This window comes from Capricornis sumatraensis, chromosome 10, assembly GCF_032405125.1.
Source record: "Capricornis sumatraensis isolate serow.1 chromosome 10, serow.2, whole genome shotgun sequence".
Taxonomy (NCBI): domain Eukaryota; kingdom Metazoa; phylum Chordata; class Mammalia; order Artiodactyla; family Bovidae; genus Capricornis; species Capricornis sumatraensis.
The window spans coordinates 101,653,491-101,675,028 of NC_091078.1; the positions used below are offsets into that span (position 1 = coordinate 101,653,491).

The 21,538-nt window shown below is 44.2% G+C and overlaps 1 protein-coding gene across 1 annotated transcript in view; it reads right to left on the reverse strand.

The window, feature by feature from the left end:
- H1-8 (H1.8 linker histone) overlaps positions 1-21,538 on the reverse strand; it is a 31,091-nt gene that overhangs the window by 9,179 nt on the left and 374 nt on the right. The gene's annotated exons all lie outside the window — the stretch shown is intronic.

Below are 21,538 nucleotides of genomic sequence, written 5' to 3' on the forward strand. Positions count from 1 at the left end.
ACACAAGAGACCAGATAGACTTAATTGATATTTATAGGACATTCCATCCGAAAGCAACAGAATACACTTTCTTCTCAAATGCACATGGAACATTCTCCAGGATAGACTGTGTCTTGGGTCACAAATCAAGCCTTGGTAAACTTTAAAAAACTGAAATTGTATCTAGCATCTTTTCCAATCACAACACTATGAGATTAGAAATTACATTTAAAAAAAAAAACTAAACAAAAAATCACACAGAAGCTAAACAATGCACTAGTAAATAACCAAGAGATCACTGAAGAAATCAAAGAGGAAAGGAAAAATACATTAAAACAAATCACAGTGCAAACACAGCAACACAAAATCCACCACCCAGAACCTGTGGGATGTAGCAAAAGCAGTTCTAAAAGGGCGTATAAGGCACTTTAATCCTAGCTCAAGAAACAAGAAACTCTCACATAAACAACCTAACCCTGCTGATTCATGTTGAGGTTTGACAGAAAACAACAAAATTCTGTAAAGCAATTATCCTTCAAAAAAAAAAATTAATTAAAAAAAAACAACCACCTAACCTTATACCTAAAGCAACTAGAGAAAGAAGAAACAAAACAAAGTTGGTAGAAGGAAAGAAATCATAAAAATTGGAGCATAAATAAATGAAATGGGAATGAAGACAACAATAGCCAAAAAAAATCAATGAAACTAAAACTGGTTCTTTGAAAAGATAATTGAAATTGGTAAACTTTCATAGAGACTTGTCAAGAAAAAAAATGGGGAGAGGACTCAAATCAATAAAATTAGAAATGAAAAAGGAGAAATGACAATTGACACTGTAGAAACACAAAGGCTCAAAAGACATTACTATAAGCAACTCTAAGATGATAAACTGGACAACCAGGAGAAACGCACAAATCCTAAGAAAGGTACAACCTTCCAAGACTGAACTTGCAAGAAATAGAAGCTATCAACGGACCCATCACAAGTCATGAAGTTGAAACTGTAATGTAAAATCTTTCAACAAACAAAAGTCCAGAACCAGATGGCTGTGGATTTGATCAAACATTTAGAGAAGAGTTAACACCTATTCTTCTGAAACTCTTTTACAAAAATCTGTTGGAAGAAGGGACACTCACAAACTCATTCTATGAGGTCACCATTACCCCAATTCCAAAATCAGCCAAAGATACCACAATAAAAGAAAATGACAAGCCAATATCACTGATGAACACAGACATAAAAATCCTCAACAAATACCAGCAAACTGAGTCCAACAACATATTACCTGATCATAAACCATAATCAGGTGGGATTTCTCACAATGATGCAAGGATTCTTCAATATCCACAAACCAACCAGTGTGATGCATCACATTAATAAACTGAATGAAAACCATATGATATCAACAGACACAAAACACTTTCACAAAATTCAAAACACCCATTTATAATAAAAAAAAATTTTTATCAAGTAGGCATAGAGGAAACTTATCTCAACATAATAAAAGCCATAAGTGACAAAACCCACAGAATACGTCATTTTCAATGGTGAAAACCTAAAAGCATTTTCTCTAAGATCAAGACAAGGAAGCTGACTCTAAACACTATTATTCAACATAGTTTTGGAAGTCCTAGCTACAGCAATTAGACAAGAGTAGATAAAAGAAACTCAAATTGGAAAAGTAAACTTTCATTGTTTGCAGATGACAGATACTATACATAGAAAATTCTAAAGATGCCCCCAGAAAACTATCAGAGCTCAATGAAACTGGTACTGTTGCAGGATACAAAATGAATACCCAGAAATCTCTTGCACTCTTGTTTACTGACAATGAAAGTTCAGAAAGAGAAAATAAGAAACCAATCCCACTGACCACTGAAACAAAAAGAATAAAATAGCAAGGAAAAAAAAACTACCTAAGGAGGCAAAAGACACACTTTTGAAAAACTCTAATAAGACACTGATCAAAGAAATCAAACATGACACAAACAGAGAGATACACCACATTCTTGGGTTGGATGAACCAATACTGTAAAAACGACAACACTACCCAAAGCAATCTACAGATTCAATGCTGCTGCTGCTGCTGTTGCTAAGTTGCTTCAGTCGTGTCCGACTCTGTGCGACCCCAAAGACAGCAGCCCCCCGGGCTCTGCCATCCCTGGGATTCTACACTGGAGTGGAATGCAATCCCTATCAAATTTCCAATGGCATTTTTCACAGAATTAGAACAAAAAATTTATAATTTGTATTAAAAAAAAAAAAAGAAAGAAACAGAGCTGGAGGAATCAAGCTCCCTGAATTTAGACTATACCACAGGGCTACAGTAATCAAGACAGCATATGGTATGGCACAAAAAGAGAAATACAGATTAATGAAACAGAATAGAAAACCCACACACCTACGGTCACCTAATTTATGACAAATGCAGCAAGAATATACAATGGAGAAAAGACAGTGTCTTCAATAAGTGGTGCTGGGAAAACTGGACAGCTACATGAAAAAGAATAATATTAGAATACCCCCTAACACCATACGCAAATTAAAGTCAAGATGGATTATAAGGCCAGAAACTATAAAACTCTTAGAGGAAAACATAGGCAGAACCCTCTCTGACATAAATCACAGCAAGATCTTTTTTGACAGAACATTACTCAGCCATAAAAAGGAATGAAATTGGGTTATTTGTAAAGACGTGGATGGAGCCAGGGACTGTCAGAGTCAAGTCAGACAGAGAAAAACAAATATCATATATTAACGCATGTGTGGAATCTGAAAAAGTTTTGTACAGAGGATCTTATTTACAAAGCAGAAATAGATACCCTGACATAAAGAACAAACGTATGGCTACCAAGGGGGTAGGGGGGAATGGGACGAATTGGGAGACTGTAGAGAACCTACTGTATAGCGCAAGGAACTTCACTCAATGCTTTGTGATGACCTAAATGAGAAGAAAATCCAAAGCGCACACACACACACACACACACACACACACACACACACACACTCAGAGCTGATTCACTTTACTGTACAGTAGAAATTAACACACATTGTAGAGCAACTATACGCTAATAAAATTTTTTAAATAAAAATAAATAAATGGGACTTAATTAAACTTAAAAGCTTTTTCACAGCAAAGGAAACCATAAACAAAACAGAAAGGCAACCTTGAGAATCAGAGAAAATATCTGCAAATGAAGCAATTGACAAGGGATTAAACTCCAAAATGTACAAACAGCTCACGCAGCTCAATATAAAAACAAAACAAAACAATCCAATCAAAAAATGGAGAGAAGACCTAAATAGACATTTCCCCAAAGAAGAAACACAGATGGTCAAGCAGCACATGGAAATACGCTCAACTTCACTAATAATTAGAGAAACGCAAATCAAAACTGCAATGACCTATTACTTCAAACTGGTCAGAACGGCTATTGTTTTAAAAAATCTACAAGCAGTAAATGATGGAGAGGGTACACTGTAGGTGGGAATGTAAACTGATACAGCCAGTATGGAAAACAGCATGGAGGGTCCTCAAAAAATTAAAAATAGAACCACCATATGATCCAGGGATCCCACTACTGGGCAAATACCGTGAAAAAAACCTTAATTCAGAAAGACACGCGCACTGCGGTGTTTACTTCAGTATCCTTTATAACAGCCAGGGCTTCCCTGATGGCTCTGTTGGGAAAGAACACGCCTACAATGCAGGAGACCTGGGTTCGATCCCTGAGTCGGGAAGATCCACTGGAGAAGGGATAGGCTACCCACTCCAGTATTCTTGGGCTTCCCTAGTAGCTCTGGTTAAAAAAAAAAATCCACCTGCAACGAGGGAGACCTGGGTTCGAACCCTGGGTTGGGAATATCCCCTGCAGAAGTGAACAGCTACCCACTTCAGTATTCTGGCCTGGAGAATTCCATGAACCATACAGTCTATGGGGTCGCAGAGAGTCAGACATGACCGCGCAACTTTCACTTTCATTTTGGGCTTCCCGGATGGCTCAGACGGTCAAGAGTCTGCCTGCAGTGTGGGAAACTTGGGTTCAACCCCTCGGTCCGGGAGATCCTCTGGAGAAGGAAATGGTAACCCACTCCAGCATCCTTGCCTGGAAAAATTTCATGGACGAGGAGCCTGTAGTCCATGGAGTCGCCAAGAGTCAGACACGACTGAGCGACTTCATTTTCTTCTTTACAATAACCAGGACATGGAAGGAACTTAAATATACATTGACCCATGAATGGATGAAGATCTGGTGTGTGTGTATACACTCACACAATGGAATATTACTCAGCCATAAAAGGCAATGAAATTATCTGTAGAGAAATGAACGGAGCCAGAGACTGTCATAAAGAGTGAAGTTGGTCAAAAAGAGAAAAACAAGTATCGTGTCTTAATGCATATGTGTGGAATCTAGAAAAGTGGTACAGGTGCCCCTGTTTGCAGGGCAGGAACAGAGACTCAGACGTATGGATGCATGGACCTGGGGGTCGGGGAGGGAAGCAGGATGAACTGAGAGACTGGGTTTGCCATGTATACACTACTCTAAGTAAAACAGCTAGCTAGTGGGGACCTGCTGGATGGCACAGGGAGCTCAGCTCAGTGCTCTGTGCTGACCTCCAGGGGTGGGGTGGGTGAAGGGTCGATACATGCATACATACAGCTGATTCGCTTTGTTGTACAGTAGAAATGAGCAACATTGTAAAGCAACTATACCCCAATTTTAAAAGAAGGAGAGCAAGCAGGGATAGCAATACTCACGTCAGACAAAAATAGATATTAAAATAAAGAGTGCTGTACAAGGAAGGACACTACATAATGATCAAGGGATCAATCCAAGAAGAAGTATATATGTGTCTAACAGGAGCACCTCAGTGTGCTGCGCTTAGTCACTCACTCGTGTCTCACTCTTTGCGACCCCATGGACTGTAGCCCGCCAGGCACCTCTGTCCATGGGATTCTCCAGGCAAGAATACTGGAGTGGGTCACCATGCCCTTCTCCAGGGGATCTTCCCAGCCCAGGGATAGAAACCAGGTCTCCCGCATTGCTGGCGGATTCTTTACCAGCTGAGCCACCAGGGAAGCCCAAGAATACTGGAGTGGGTAGCCTATCCCTTCTGCAGGATATCTTCCCGGCCCAGGAATTGAATCAGTCTCCTGCATTGTGGGCGGATTCTTTACCAGCTAAGTTACCAGGGAACATGGCAAATGCTAATAGCCATAAAAGGGGAAATTGACAATAACACAGTAATAGCAGGGGACTTTAATACCCCACTGACCCCAGTGGACAGAACATTCAGGCAGGAAATAAATAAGGGAACATAAGCCTTAAATGACACACTAGATCAGACAGAATCAATTAATATTTTTAGGGCATTCCATCCAAAAGCAGCAGAATACACTTTCTCCCAAATCCACATGGAACATTCACTAGGACGGATTACATCTTGGGTCACACAGATCAAGTGTTGGTACATTCTGAAAAACTGAAATCATATCAAGTATATTTTCATAGCACTATGAGATAAGAAATCAATTACAGGGGGAAAAACTGTGTAAAAAAACCACAAACACATGAAGGTTAAACAATACGTTACTTAACAACCAATGAATCACTGAAGAAATCAGAAGAGGAAATAAAATACCTAGAGACAAATCACAATGCAAACAGAACAACCTTAATGCAAAAGCAGCTCTAAGAGGCAATTTACAGCATTAGAATCTTATCTCCGGACACAGGAAAACCCTCAAATGAACAACATAACCTCATACCTAAAGGAACTAGAGAAAGAAGAGACAAATACCAAAGTTAGTAGGAATGACGAGAATAGCATAAAAAAAAAAAAACAAAAAACACGAATGAAACTGAAAGCTGGTTCTTTGAGAAGATAAATAAAATTTATAAACTTTTAGAGAGATTCAAGAAAAAAAGAAAACAGATTCAAATCAGTAAAATTAAAAATGAAAAAAGAGAAATTTGCAACTGACACCACAGAAATGCAAGGCTCATAAGAGACCACTACAAGCAACTACATGACAATAAATTGGACAACCTGGAAGAAATGCACAAATCCTTGGAAAGGTACAACCTTCCAAGACTGAACCCAGAAGAAACAAGATATAGATAGACTAGTTACAAGTCATGACATTGAAACTTTAATTAAAAATCTGCCAACAAACAAATGTCCAGGACCAGATGGCTTCACAGGTGAACTTGATCAAACATTTAGAGAAGTGATATGAAAGTCACTCAGTTGTGTCTGACTCTTTACAGCCCTACGGACTACACAGTCCATGGAATTCTCCAGGACAGAATACTGGAGTAGGTAGCCTTTCCTTTCTCTAATGGATCTTCCCAACCCAGGGATTGAACCAGGGTCTCCGGCACTGCAGGTGGATTCTTTACCAGCTGAGCCACCAGGGAAGCCCAAGAACACTGGGGTGAATAGCCTATCCCTCCTGCAGGGGATCTTCCTGACCCAGGAATCGAACCGGGGTCTCCTGCATTGCAGGCAGATTCTTTACCAGCTGAGCTACCAGGGAAGCCCATCAATCAAACTCTTAGAGAAAAGTTAACATCTATTCTCCTGAAACTCTTCCAAAACACTTGGGAGGAAGAACGTTCCCAAATTCATTCTCTGAGGTTACCATCATCTTGATTCCAAACCCTGACAAAGATACCACACAAAAAAAGAAAATTGCAAGCCAATATCACTGATGAACACAGACACAAAGATCCTCAACAAATACTAGTAAACTGAATCCAACAACACATTAAATGGTCATACAGCATGATCACATGGGATTTATCCCAATAATACAAGGATTCATCAATATCCACAAGTCAATCAGTGCAACGTACCACATTAACAAATTGAAGACTAAAAACCATATAATCATCTCAAAAGATGCAAAAAAAACTCTTGACAAAAATTCAAAACACTCATTTAGGATGCAAACTTTAGAAAGGAGGCATAGAGGAACCTTACCTCAACATAATAAAGGCCACATGACAAATATGGCAAACCCACAGACAATGTCGTTCTCAATAGTGAAAACCGAAAGCATTTCCTCTAAAAGCAGGAACAAGACAAGGAAGCTCACTCTTGTCACTATTAGTCAACACAGTTTTGAAGTTCTAGCCACAGCAATCAGAGAAGAAAAAGAGATAAAAGGAATCCAACTTGGAAAAGTAAAACTGTAACTGTTTGCAGCTGACATGATACTATACATAATGCTCCTTGGAAGGAAAGCTATGACAAATTTAGACAGTGTATTAAAAAGCAGAGACAATCACTTCACTGACAAAGGTCCATATAGTCAAAGTATGGTTTTTCCAGTAGTCATGTATGGACAGATGTGAGAGCTGGACCATAAAGAATGCTGAGCGCCGAAGAATGGATGCTTTCGAATTGTGGTGTTGGAGAAGACTCTTGAGAGTCCCTTGGACTGCAAGATCAAATCAGTCATTCCTAGAGGAAATCAACCCTGAATATTCATTGGAAGGACTGATGCTGAAGCTGAAGCTCCAAGACTTTGGGTACCAGAATTAGAACAAAAAATTTATATAATTTGTATTAAAAAAAAAAAAAAAACGGAGCTGGAGGAATCAAGCTCCCTGATTTTAGACTGTACTACAAGGCTACAGTAATCAAGACAGTATGATATGGCACAAAAACAGAAACATAGATCAACTGAACAAAATACAAAACCCAGAAATAACCCCATCCACCTATGGTCACCTAATCTATGACAAAAGAAGCAAGAATATACAATGGAGAAAAGACAGTCTCTTTAATAAGCAGTGCAGGGGAAACTGGACAGCTACATGAAAAAGAATGAAATTAGAACACTTCCTAATGCCACACACAAAAATAAACTCAAAATGGATTAAAGTCCTAAATGTAAGGCCAGAAACTATAAAACTCTTAGAGGAAAACATAGGAAGAACACTCTCTGACATAAATCATGCCAAGATCTTTTTTGACCCACATCCTAGAAAATAGAAATCAACAAATGGGACTTAATTATACTGAAAAACTTTTGTACAGCAAAGGAAACCATAAACAACTTGAAAAGACAATGCCCAGAATGAGAGAAAATATTTACAAACAAACTAAGTGACAGAGGATTAGTCTCCAAAATACACCAACAGTTCATGCAGCTCAGTATCAAAAAATCAAACAACCCCAGCAAAAAATGGATGGAAGACCTAAACAGACATTTTCCCAATGAAGACACAAGATAGCCAACACATGCATAAAAAGATGTTCAACATCATTAATCATTAGAGAAATGCAGACCAAAACTACAATGAGATATCACCTCCCACCAGTCAGAATGGGCATCATCACAAAATCTACGAACAATGATGAATGCTGGTGGGGGTGTGGAGAAAAGGGAACCCTCTTGCACTGTTGGTGGGAACGTAAATTGATACAGCCACTATGAAGAACAGTAAGGAGGTTCCTTAAAAATTGAAGATGGAACTACTACATGGCCCAGCAATCTCACTACTTGGCATATACGGTGGAAAAAAACATAATTCACGAAGACACATGTACCCCAGTGTTCACTGAAGCATTATTTACAATAGCCAGGACATGCTGCTGCTGCTGAGTCGCTTCAGTCGTGTCCGACTCTGTGTGACCCCACAGATGGCAGCCCACCAGGCTCCCCCATCCCTGGGATTCTCCAGGCAAGAACACTGGAGTGGGTTACCATTTCCTTCTCCAATGCATGAAAGTGAAAAGTGAGAGTGAATTCGCTGAGTCGTGTCCGACTCTTAGTGACCCCATGGACTGCAGCCTACCAGGCTCCTCCACCCATGGGATTTTCCAGGCAAGAGTACTGGAGTGGGGTGCCATTGCCTTCTCTGGACATGAAAAGAACCTAAATGTCCATCATCAGATGAATGGATGAAGATTTGGGTGGGTGTGTATGTATATACACACATACACACACACATTGGAATATTACTCAGCCATAAAAAGGAACAAAATTGGGTTATCTGTGGATGGAACCATTAGACAGAGTGAAGTAAGTTAGAGAAAATCAAGCATTGTATATTACTGTCTCTACGTGGAATCTAGAAAGTGGTCTAGATGAACGTATTTGATGGGCAGCAGCAGACACAGATGCAGAGAATGGACACGTGCTCACGGGGGTGGGGAGGGAAGCGGGGTGAACTGGGAGGCTGGGGTTGACACACACACTGCTGCGTGTAAAACAGACGCCTAGGAGGAACCTGCTGCACAGCACAGGCTGCTCAGCTCAGGGCTCTGCAGTCACCCAGACGGGAGGAGGGGCAGAGGGAGGCGATGTGTGCGCACATACCTGGTCGTTTCATTGTCCCGCAGAACCTAACGACACTGCTAAACAACTATACCCCAATTTAAAAAGAAACAAAGAAAGCTGGGGTAGCAATACTCACATCAGAGAAAACAGATCTTAAAGACTGTCACAAGAGACAAGGAAGGACACTACATAATGATAAGGGATTCATCCAAGAAGAAGACAGAACAATCGTAAATATGTACGTACCCAACATAGAAGTACCTAAATACATAAGGCAAATGGTAACGCCCATGAAAGGGGAAATCAACAATAACGCAATAACAGTGGGGGACTTTAACACCCCACTGTCACCAACGGAGAGAACATTTGGGCAGAAAATAAGCAAACATAAGCCTTAAATGACACAACAAAGCAGGCAGATTCAATTCGCATTTTTAGGGCATTCCATCCAAAAACAGCAGAGTACACTTGCTCCTCACATCCACATGGAACATTTTCCAGGACAGAATACATCTTGGGTCACAAATCAAGCCTCGGTACATTTTTAAAAATTGAAATCATATTAAGTATCTTTTCTGACCATAACCTTATGAGATTAGAAATATATCACAGGGGGGAAAAAAACCATAAAAAACACAAACACAGGAAGGTGAAACAACATGTTACCAAATAACCAATCAATCACTGAAGAAATCAAAGGAGGAAATAAAAAAAATACCAAGACACCAATCACAATGAAAACACAACTCTCCTAATGCAAAAGCAGCTCTGAGAGAATTTATAGCATTAGAATCTTATCTCAGCAAACAAGAGACATCTCAAAGAACCTAACCTGACACCCAAAGTAACTAGAGAAAGAACAAATAAAAACCAAAGTTAGTAGAAGGAGAGACACCATAAAAATCAGAGTGGCAATAAATGCAATAGAAACAAAGAAAACCAATTTTAAAAATCAGCAAAACTAAAAGCTGGCTCTTTGAAAAGATAAATTGGTAAACCTTTAGCTAGACTCATCAGGAAAAAAAGGAAAAGTGTTCAAATGAACAACATTAGAAATGAAAAGTGAGAAATACAACTGACACCATAGAAATACAAAGGCTCAGAAGAGATTACTACAAGTAACTAAGGGCTTCCCTGGTGGCTCAGCTGGTAAAGAACCCACCTGCAATGCAGGAGACCCTGGTTCGATCCCTGGGTTGGGAAGATCCACTGGAGAAGGGACAGCTACTCGCTCCCATATTCTGGCCTGGAGAATTCCACGGACTGTATTGTCCATGGGGTCGCAAAGAGCTGGACACGACTGAGCGACTTTCACTTTCACAAGTAACTATATGCCAGTACATTGGAAAACCTGGAAGAAATGCACAAATCCTTAGAAAGGTACAACCTTCCAAGACTGAACCAGGAAGAAATAGAAGATATAAACAGACCAATCACGGGTACTGAAATTAAAACTGTAACTAAAAATCTTCCAATAATCAAAAGTCAAGGACCAGATGGCTTCATAGGCAAACTCTATCAAACACTTAGAGAAGTTAACACCTATCCTTCTGAAACTCTTTCAAAAAAATTGCAGAGGAAGAAGCACCCACTAACTCATTCTATGAAGCCACCATCACCCTGATTCCAAAACCAGGCAAATACCACAAAAAAAGAAAATTACAGGTCAGTGTCTTTGATGAACATAGATACAAAAATCCTCAACAAACACTAGCAAACTGAAGCCAACAACACATTAAAGGATCATACACCAGGATCAAGAGGGATTTATCCCAACAATGTAAGAATTCATCGGTATTCCACAAATCAACCAGTGTGATATATCACATTAACAAACTGAAAAATAAAAACCATATGATCATCTCAATAGACGCAAAAAAATGCTTGGCAAAATTCAAAATACCCATTTATGATAAAAACTCTTTAGAAAGTGGGCATAGAGGGAGCCTACCTCAACATAATAAAGGGCACATATGACAAACCCACAGCAAACCTCATTCTCAGTGGTGAAAACCTGAGAGCATTTCCTCTAAAATCAGGAACAAGACAAGGAAAGTTCTCCCTCACCGCTATTATGCAGCAGTGCTTTGAAAGTCCTAGCCATGGCAATCAGAGAAGAAAAAGAGATAAAAGGAATCCAAATTGGAAAAGTAATGCTGTCACTGTTTGCAGACATGATATTATTACATGGAGAATTCTCAAGATGCCACGTAAGAGAGCTCATCGAGGGAATCAGCACTGTTGCAGAATACAAGATGAATACCCAGAAATCTCTTGCAGGACCTCCCTAGTGGCCCAGCGGTTGAGAACCCACCTGCCCATGCCAGGGACACAGGTTTGTTCCCTGGTCTGGGAAGATTCCATATGCCACCGGGCAACTAAGCCCGCATGCCAGGAGTACTGAAGCCTGAGTGCCCACAAGAGAAGACACCAGAATGAGAAGCCCACAGGCCACAACTGGAGAGAGTGCCCCCGCTCCCCACAACTGGAGACAGTGCCCCCGCTCCCCACAACTGGAGAGAGTGCCCCCACTCCCCACAACTGGAGAGAGTGCCCCCACTCCCCACAACTGGAGAGAGTGCCCCCACTCCCCACAACTGGAAAGTGTGCCCCCGCTCCCCACAACTGGAGAGAGTGCCCCCGCTCCCCACAACTGGAGAGTGTGCCCCCGCTCCCCACAACTACAGAAAGTCTGCATGTGGCAACGAACATCGAGCACAGTAAAAAAACATACATGTATCCTGAATTCTTATATGCTAACAACGAAAGACCAGAAAGACAAAGTAAGGAGACAATTCTATTTACCACTGCAACAGAGAATAAAATACCTACGTATAAACCTACGCAAGGATGTAAAAGAACTCTACTCAGAAAACTATAAAATACTGGTGAAAGAAATCAAAGGCGACACAAACAAATGGAGGGACACACCACGTGCCTAGGCTGAAAGAATCAACACTGTGAAAATGACTATACAATCCAAAGCAATCTACGGGTTCAGTGCAATCCCTAACAAATTATCAATGGCACTTTTCACAGAATCAGAACCAAAAATTTTCCAACTCGTATGAAAACACAAAAGACTCCAAACAGCCAAAGCAATCTCAAGAAAGAAAAACAGAGCTGGAGAAATTAAGCTCCCAGACTTCAGACTACTACAAAGCCACCATAATCCAACGTTTCACCGCAGCATGATTTGCAATAGCCGGGACATGCAAGCAACCTAAATGCCCATCAACAGAGGGATGGATGAAAAAGATGTGGTACGTCTATACAACGGAATATTACTCAGTCACATAAAAGGGAGAAAGCAAGGCCATTTGACGCAACATGGATGGACACAGAGGTTGTCACTGAAGGAAGTACGTCAGGCCCAAAAAGACAAATATATGCTGTCGCTTCTGTGTGGAACCTAAAGAAAGAGCACAAATGAACTTATTTACAAAACAGAAGCAGAGGCACAGGTGCGGAAGACAACAGTGACCACAGGATAAGCTGGGCGGGCATAAACTGGAAGGCTGGGACTGAGAGTTACACACTGCTGTTCATGAAACAGGTAACTAAGAACAGCCTGCTACACAGCACAGGGCGCTCCAGTCAGTACTCTGCAAGGGCCTGTGCACGAAAAGAACCTAAAAATGAGTGGATACGTGCATACGTGGGCTTCCCAGGTCCCTTACTGGTGAAGGATTCACCCGCCAAGTAGGAGACGCAGGTTCAATCCCTAGTTAGGGGAGGTCCCCTGGAGAAGGAAATGGACACCCACTCCAGTATTCTTGCCTGGGAAATTTCAAGGGCAGAGCACCCTGGTGGGCTACCATCCATGGAGTCACAAAGAGTCAGACACAACTTAGCAACTCAACAATGACAACGTATGTTCATGTATAACTGACTCAGTGTGCTGTACACCTGAAACTAACAGAACAATGTAAACCAACTATACTCCAACGAAAAGTTTTAAAAAATAAACTAATGGCATCTAATTAAACTTCAAAGTTTTACATAGCGCAAAAAAAAAAAAAAAAAAAAACCCCGCTATACGAAAAGGCAAGCCACAAACTGTGAGAAAATATTTACAACCAAAGCAACTGACAAGGGATTCATCTCCAAAATATACAAACAGCTCATGCAGCTCAATATTAAAAACAACTCAATCAAAAAATGGGCAGATGATCTAAATAGACATTTCTCCAAAGAAGACACACAGATGGCCCAAAAAGCACGTGAAAAAATGCTGAGCGTCACTCATCATTAGAGAAAGGCAAGTCAGAACTATAATGAGCAATCACCTCACACCGGTCAGGATGGCCATCATCAAAAAGTCTACAAAAAATAAACGCTGGCAAGAGTGTGGAGTAAAGGAGACTCTCCTACACTGTTGGTGGGGATGTAGATTGGTCCAGAAACTGTGGGAGAGAACAGTATGAAGGTTCCCTAAACAACTAAATATAGAATTACTGGACCATCCAGCGATCCCACTCCCGGGCATGTACTCAGAGAAAATCATAATTCAGAAAGCTACAGGCACCCCATTATTCACTGCAGTACTGTTTACAATAGCCAAGACCTGAACGCAATCAAAATATTTATCAACAGAGAAGCGGGTAAAGATGTGGTTTATATAGACAATGGACTATTACTCAGCCCTGAAAAAGAACAAAATAATGACGTGCGGCAACGTGGACGGACTTAGAGCTTTATCGTACTGAGTGAAGTAAGTCAGAGAAAGACAGATACCTTATGATATTGGTTTTATGTGGAATATAAAAAATGGGAGAAATGAACTTACTTATGAAACAGAAAGAGAGTCCCAGATGTGGAAAGCAAACTTCTGGTTACCAGCGGAGAAAGGGGGAAGCGGTCAACCGGGAGATTGGGACTGACATACACACACTATTATATATAAATCCGATGACTCATCAGGACCTGCTCTATAGCACAGGGGAGTCTATTCAATACTCTGAAGTCACCTATACGGGAAAAGAATCTAAAGAATAGATGTATGTATACTGTACACCTAAAATTAATATATTGTAGATCAACTATACCGAAATATGAATTGTTACAAAATAAAGTCAGAAAAAAATCCCACCTGAAAACCCTAGATGTCAGCAAAAATTGTAAACAGACCTTGTCAAATTTACCCTCTATTGCCTCCTGGCTAGGAAGAACCCAGTGTCTGAGAATACTCATTTTGGGACCAGAGCCTGCAAATCAGTGGAGTCTCAGGTCAGCCAGGACCTCAGGGCCTCGACTGCGTCCCATCCCCCATCTCCAATAGCGGGGAGGGGGCCCTAAGGAGGTCCGAGCCCTCCCAGCTGCAGAGCGAGAGGCTTTCTGGAGGGGCCTGGCCTGGGGTGGCAGCTCTGAGACTGGCTGTGACCTGGGGCTGCCTGTTGCAGGGCTGGCACCCGGACAAACATCTTCTCCAGCAACAGGACACAGAGAAACTACCAGGGTCTGCAAACAGCTACACGCAAGGGGGTGTGTGCCCGGTCGCTCAGTTGCATCCGACTCTCTGCAACCCATGGACTGTGGCCCACCAGGCTCCTCTGTCCGTGGGATTTCCCTGACAAGAATACTGGAGTCGGTTACCATTTCCTTCTCCAGGGGATCTTCCTGACTCAGGGACTGAACCTGGGTCTCCTGCATTGAAGGCTGATTCTTTACTGTCTGAGCCACCACAGAAGCAGTGCAGGCAAATTATAGACAAAAAGATACAAAAATCCCCCAAACTCGACTGCTACTTCTGATGAGCTGGGAGCAAAAGCAGGGTGCTGCGCGTGGCCCCCCGCCACACCTCTAAAGGGACGGACAGACCACCTAGGCCACTCTTTGGCCTGACCCCTGAACACACCCCTACCCCCGCCCCACACGAGGAGCCAACTCGCCCCCACCCCAGCGAGCGAACGAGGGAACCTGTCACTTGTTCTCATTCCTCCTTCTGCAGCAGGAACTGTAATAAATTGCTGCCTGAATTTCTGATTGATTTCTATCGTTTAAGGAGGCCAAGAACCGTGGTCGGTAGCATACTATCGGATGACACCATGTAGGGGACAGTTGCCCACTTCCCAGGAGAGGATCTGGGCACGTCCGAGACCCCGGCATGAAGCCTTCCCGTGGCTGACCCGCGCCCGCCTGAATCTCGTTTCAGCATCACCGCAGGTGGTAAGTCTGCCTTCTGGCGGACCCTCATCTGGGCGAAGCTTTCCCCTCCCGTGTCCTTTTCCATCTCCTGAAATCTCTGTCCTCTCCTCGTCTTATCCTTCCGAGAGAGTGCACATCAGGCAGCTACAACACTCTGGCCAAGGGCTCTCCAGATGGGAGGCTTATCTCATGAGTGATAGACATTCAAACCTCAGCCCGGGGCTCAAAGTCCAATCACCCCCAATATCTTCACCTTTGTTTCCCTGCCGCCAAGAGAAGTCCCCTTGGGAACGGGGCCAAGAAGCAGATTTCCACACACTTGAGTACACACACGTGAGAGTCCCAGAGATGATGGACCCCCGGCTGGCTTCCGGGCTTGCTCACCCGGCGGGCAGTGGACAGGGTGCCCCCTCCTTCACTGGCCCTTTCTGGAGGCGCACAGGGTGGTGTCTGAACTGACACCTGGCAGGGGGCGGGTTGAGATGGCAACTTCTCTGTCTCTTCCTCTCGGCTTTGCCCGTCTCTCCTCCGTTTAGCTCTCCCTTGATGCTCACCCACCACACTCCCATCCCGTTCAGCCTGAAGTCTCATCTGTGTCTTTATAAGCTTTTGTCACTGATGTCTTTGTTGGATGTAGTTTCGTTGGTCTGGCAGCTCCTGCAAGTCTCTGCCAAGACACGGTGGAGAATTTAAGCCTGGAAATACAAACACAGCCCACACTGCCTGAGACTCCAGCCTTGGGTTATTTTGGGGGGATTTTAAAGAACAAAAAAGAAAAAGAGAGGGGCTTGCGCCTCTCTCCTCTGCCTTTGCAACGTAACTCTTCTCCCTGGGCTCCAAGAATTACCTGATCCATCCCAAACTGAGGAAGAAAAGAGACCTTTCTGAATTCCAGCGGGAAAACTATGAGATCCCTGGTTCTGTAGAAATTAACTTATCTGGCTTAGGCTTGTGGGTTTAATTAATTCAGATCTGTCTTTAGAGTTATCACCATGACACTTTTACTGTACCCAGGGTTACTGAAAGTCAGTAAGTACACACTGTTTCTGTTATTTTAAAATCCGTCATCAAAGAGAATAACCTGATACGATTAGGCTTTTATGCAAATATAACTGCGAAAAGAGATGTTTGGTAAACGCTATAGGAATCATTATGCTTTGGAAATGTCCATCTAGAATGTTGTTGAGTCGCTCAGTCATGTCCGCCTCTCTGTGACCCCATGGACTGTATCCTCCCAGGCACCTCTGTCCATGGGATTTCCCAGGCAAGAATACTGGACTGGGTTACCATTTCCTTCTCCAGGGGGATCTTCCCACCCAGGGATCGAACCTTGGTCTCCTGCATTGGCAGGTGGAGTCTTCACTGCTGAGCCCCCAGGGGAGCCCTCCATCACCTTGAAAAGAAACTAAGTTAAATGATAGGAATCCACTCAGTACCCAGGTCAGTTCAAATAACATGAAATATTGGAACACTCATTGCTAAACAGGTCTGCGTTTACCTGCTTCTGTCATCTCGTGAGAGGGAAACTAAACACATTTAGGTTTATGGGACACACGTCTTGCACCACATTAAGGACAGAAATTGTGCTTTGGGAAGACACATGTTTCTAGAGGTTATGGGATGTTCCAATCAGCGGCTGCTAATGTAAAAGACAGTTCATGGTGGCTTAAGGAAAGGAGGACATGTGTTTGCAGAGAACAAGGTATGAGGAACGGAAATATATCTTCTTAAAAGGAAAAAAAGGTGACTTCTGTCCTACAGCTGGTGATTTCTGAATGCAAAGAATAAGGGACAGGATAACACGGCTCCAGAAAGTTGCAGAAGGTTTGAGGACAAGGAACACTGGGAAAAGAACTTTGTACTCAGGACTTCCTGAGCTTGGGTTAAATTTAATCAGGAAGATGAATTTTATTAAGAGTAGGCTGATGCAAGACTGGATCTGGCTTCTCTCTCCCCGAAGACAACAAAGTTGTCCTAGAACCCTGCTCTTGACAACAGATCCTGTGAGTTTCTGAGTCTTTAATCTGCATTACTTTCGAAACCTTGTTTTCAGCTCAGCTCAAGGAATAAGCACTTTCACCTTATTCTATGTACAAAAATCCTCTTTGGGAACATTCCCATCTCTAGGTCGTCAGGTCCTGACTCCTGTGGCATTTTTCTTGGTGAATCTGTAAGGAGAGGTTTGCAGGTTTGAATTTATCCAGTGGAGGCTGTCATTCTCTCACCTGGCAGGCCATCATGGTTATTCTGGCCCAGTGTGGCACCCCAGATGAAAAGGAGTGTATATTGAGAAAGGCTAGGGAACATGCGGATGGCCTACTGGCCACCAAACTGATCAGGCAGCTACATCAGGGATATAATCCCAGAATATGACCCACCCTGGGAGACAAATCCGCCCCCGCCCCCCCCCCCCCCAAATGTAAGGATTTTATCCTGGCTCTTTTAGAAGCAATGGAGCTCATGACCCAAGTAGCAGTAATCCACGGTAGTGCCCATCAGAGGGAGGGATCTTCTGTGAACCAGTGGGGGAAAAAAGTGAAAGTGTTAGTTGCTCAGTCCTGTCTGACTCTTTCACAACCCCATGGACTGTAGTCTGCCAGGCTCCTCTGTCCTTGGGATTCTCCAGGCAAGAAGTGGGTTGCCATTTCCTTCTCCAGGGGATCTTCCCAACTCAGGGATTGAACCCAGGTCTCCTGCATTGCAGGCGGATTCTTTACCATCTGTGCCACCAGGGAAGCCCAAGCTGATTGAATTGCAAAACACAAAACTTGTGTGCAAGAGCCTAGGTTATGGTCCTAGTGATTGGCCCCCCTGAACTCCCTGGTCTTCCCCAGTACTCCCCACACGAACAAGAAAATGCTGAGAAACGGGGCTAAGAGAGAGGAAGCACAGGTTAGTATGAAGAGTAGGGTGAGCTTCTAGTCCCGGAGGCACCACAGTGGAAACTAAGCGTTGACATGATGCCATCCACTATGGGAAGGACGTACTATGGGACTTGATGCAAAAGGCTTTTTCAGGGAAGGGGCTTAAAAGAACAGAAAAGCAAGCAACATTGGCCTGTGACTTATGTGCCCCTAATAATCTGAAAGGGATCTTCCCAACCCAGGGGTAAACCTGGTTTCCTGAAATTACAGACAGATTCTTGACCGTCTGAGCCACCAGGGAAGCCCCATAACAATGCCCAGACCCATCCAATCCCCCTTCTGTTACTCAGGCCAATTCAGTGATGAGGGACATATCCAGGGGAAGGTTGACAGTTAGATTTCACCCAAATGCCCCCAAGATCAAGATATAAATATGGTCTGGGGTTGGTTGATACTTTCACAGGATGGGTTGAAGCCTTCCCCAACTGATCTGAAAAGGCTATGGACATCTGTAAGTTCCTTTTAAAAAGAAGTAATTCCTCGCTTTGGACTTTCCAAGTCTCCCCAGAGCCATAATGGGCCCTTGTTTATAGCCAAAATCACACAGGGGCTCACAACAGCCCTAGGGATAGACTACAAGCTACACACCTCATGTTCGACTCTCTGCAACCCCATGGACCGTAGCCCGCCAGGCTCCTCTGTCCGTGGGGATTCTCCAGGCAAGGATACTGGAGTGGGTTGCCATGCCCTCCTCCAGGGGATCTTCTCGGCCCAGGGATTGAACCTGTGTCTCCTACATTGGCAGGTGGGTTCTTTACCAGTAGCCCCATCTGGGAAGCCCAATTGTATGATTTAGTTCATGTGAAATGCCAGGAATGGGCAAATCAGCACTCGATAGTAGATTAGCGGTTGCCAGGGGCTGGGAGGTGGGTGGTGATGAGGAGTGACTAACAGGTATAGGTTTTCGTTTAGAGGAGATGAAAATTGACTATAGAAACAAATAGACAACTGTGAATGTGTAAAAGCCACTGTCCACTGTAAATGAGTGAACTGTGTGCCATGTGAATTACTGAGGGGTCTCAGTAAGCTGTTACATTTTAAAATTTGCAAAGGAGAGGAGGATACAGGGGAGAGGAGGATACAGGGGTGAGGAGGGAGCTGGTGAGAGACATTGTCAGTCACCATAAAGCACACAAAAGTGGTTTAAATATGAAACCTGATTTAAACAGGGTGATTAGAAATGCTGACTTCCAACCAATCTGCAAAAACTAAAGACTGAAGAAAAGGAATCAAGTGGCTTATATATATTTATGTGTATATATATATATATATTTAAAAAACATTTTAAAATGAAAAAAACAAAAACCATCTAAAAAGTCTAGACTTCAGCAACATTTGTAAAGAGACTTAAATTCAACCTCTGTTGTTTCCTGGCCAGGAGGAGCCCAGTGTCTGAGAACATTCATTTTAGGGTCAGAGACCACTAATCTCATTCTCAGAGTCTCAGCCTTCCCAGCCCTCGTCTCCCACGGCAGGAAGGGGGTCCCAGCGTGGTCTGAGCCCTTCCCGCTGCAGGGTTAGAGGGTTTCTAGAGGGCCTGGCCCGGGGTGACATTTCTAACCGCTGCCCTGTCCCCCCCCAAACCACGCCCTGTCCCAGGGAGCCACTCCTGCGTCTCCGTCCTCCCCCCACCCTCCAAATTGTTCAGCTCCTCATTCTGCTGTTACTCGATGGCTGCTGTATACTGGCGTGTCCAAAAGAAGAGCTCAGGGTCCTTACAAACCTGTCCCTCGTCTTCTCTCCCCCACAGTGGTGCCCATCTGTCATACCTACCCAGACACCCAAACACGTGCCCAGGGCGTGTCCTGAGCACCCCTCTCCCCAAGGCAGGAAACAGAGAGACCCCAGGCTTGAATCGTTTCTCCCCTGTGGACAGAAACGCCATAAAAGCAGTGATGGGGGAGGCTGGATCCTGCCCAGATGAAAGATCACATATTCCTCGTTGTCGAAGTTACGGAGGCCTCCCCGACGACACAGGCATAGAAAGGCTCCTTGGAGGTCGAAAAGGGAGTGGGTGTCAGCCCATAGCAAGTAATGTCAGCTACCCATAGTCCTCCGCGCTAGACTCCATCTTGGCTCGGAGATGCACACGCACACGTGGGAGGAGCCTGAGACGTACCAGATACAGACGCACAAGCAGGCAAAGCAAGGTGCCCGGCCCGAGGGAACCCAGGAGAAATGCCCCATAAAGGCGATTCAAACCACGAGCACACGACCCTCTCTGAGCCCGTGGATGCAGTGTGTCTACATCCACGTGTACTCTTTTTCCGCCTAATAAACACTGGACTTGCTTCACTACTTGCCGTCTCCATGTGGAAACTCACTTCTACACAGGCGACAAGCTAGGGCCTCATCACGGGCCACTGGTCCCTCGGGGTCTGGTGGCCAGGATTCGACGCACTCCCTGCCACTGCCCGGCCTCAGTCTCTGGCCGGGAACCAAAACCCTGAGGTCACTCCTGCTCCCCACAAGCTTCTCAGCCGCCATCCCCCGGGCGCAGACTTTCTCACCTTCACACACATCTCGAATCGTATCCCTCAGTGGCCATTGCCTTCACACCTGACCTCGACCTGGGAGGCTCACCCGACCAGCCCCCGCCCCCATCCCTGCTGTTCCCCCAACTCTGCCCCAGCGGGAGGGAAGACGCACAGCACTCCCTCCCCAAAACCAAGCCCTCCACCAGCACGCTCCCCTCCAGGCCCTGGCCCCAGCCAGGATGTCCCCTCGGCCTGGTCAGCCATGACCATCCAAGCCGCTGTCACTCACCCTTAGGGCCCAAACAGCACTGAGCCGCCCTGCCCTGTGCTTCCCAGGCACTTGAACCCATTCTGTCTCCAAAGACGTCTTCACAAATACTCTGAACACGACCCCTGTCCCACCCTCCTTCAGGAGTCACCTCCTCTGGGAAGCCTACCATGACCACCTAGAGTGGGTCAGGCGACTCCTCTGGGCTCCGACAACCTCTGGCTCCCCGCCACTCAAGCACATGCCAGCATTATCAAATGGGCATCTACCAGGAGGTGGCCTCTATCAGGAGGCGGCTTGCCTCCCAGCCTGGGAGCTCCTGGAGGGGATGAAGCAGGTCTGTGTGCCTCAGTGGGCCCCATCCCCAGAGAATCCCGAGGCGCTGCTTGCTGGCTGAAAGCTGGGACGCAGCCCTACAGCCAAAGCCCAGTCGCGCCTCCAGAGCTGC